This window comes from Daktulosphaira vitifoliae, unplaced genomic scaffold (assembly GCF_025091365.1).
Source record: "Daktulosphaira vitifoliae isolate Bord-2020 unplaced genomic scaffold, ASM2509136v1 Scaffold_6808, whole genome shotgun sequence".
In the NCBI taxonomy this organism is placed as follows: domain Eukaryota; kingdom Metazoa; phylum Arthropoda; class Insecta; order Hemiptera; family Phylloxeridae; genus Daktulosphaira; species Daktulosphaira vitifoliae.
The window spans coordinates 1-651 of record NW_026106368.1 but is presented as its reverse complement, the minus strand read 5'-3'; the positions used below and the strand labels follow the sequence as shown (position 1 = coordinate 651).

The 651-nt window shown below is 20.1% G+C and overlaps 1 long non-coding RNA gene across 1 annotated transcript; it reads right to left on the bottom strand.

Moving 5' to 3' along the window:
• Window positions 1-34: 34 nt before the first annotated feature.
• Window positions 35-596, bottom strand: LOC126910203 (uncharacterized). The gene is made up of 2 exons (XR_007705209.1): window positions 325-596; window positions 35-265 (listed from the first exon to the last, which is right to left on the bottom strand). It is a non-coding gene; the product is annotated as an uncharacterized LOC126910203 (long non-coding RNA).
• Between the last annotated feature and the right edge of the window lie 55 nt (window positions 597-651).

Sequence of the window (651 nt, the reverse complement as noted above, 5' to 3'; positions counted from 1 at the left end):
ATAGCAAAAAAAAAAAAAATAGCGTATTTGAAAGTTTAAAAAAATAATACTATTTATTATTATTAAAAATAATATTTCCTACTGTAATACATTTAATATTTGTAAAACGTATTTAAATGATATATCGAATTTGGAGAATACAATTGTGAAATTTGATATAGTATATGATGAATTTCATAACGTGTATCAAAGTCAGTATTCTTAAATTGTGTCTTGTAGAATAATACTTTTATTAGAACCTCACCTAAAGTGAATGATGTTGTATCTAAAAATACAATAGTATAAAAAAATATATCGATATTTTATAATTTGTTAAATAATTACTCGCATCATTAAATTCTTTCTTCATATTAACTAAAAACTTTTTGAGATTTTCATTATTATTTTCGTTCAGTGTTACTACCTAAAATATGCAAAATAGTTTATTGTAATACATTTATTAAATATATTTATTTTTCAAGTTCCAAATTTTAATAGTAACCCTGAAATTTTTTTTTTTGTATTTAAACAAATAACCTGTAAAGTTTGGATTCTATTTGACTTCACTAACATGTGGTGCTTTAATATCAAAGTTTGGCATATAATTAAATTTATGTTACTTTGTATTCGAAACAATTTTTATTTGACCAATAATTGTATAGAATTATTTTT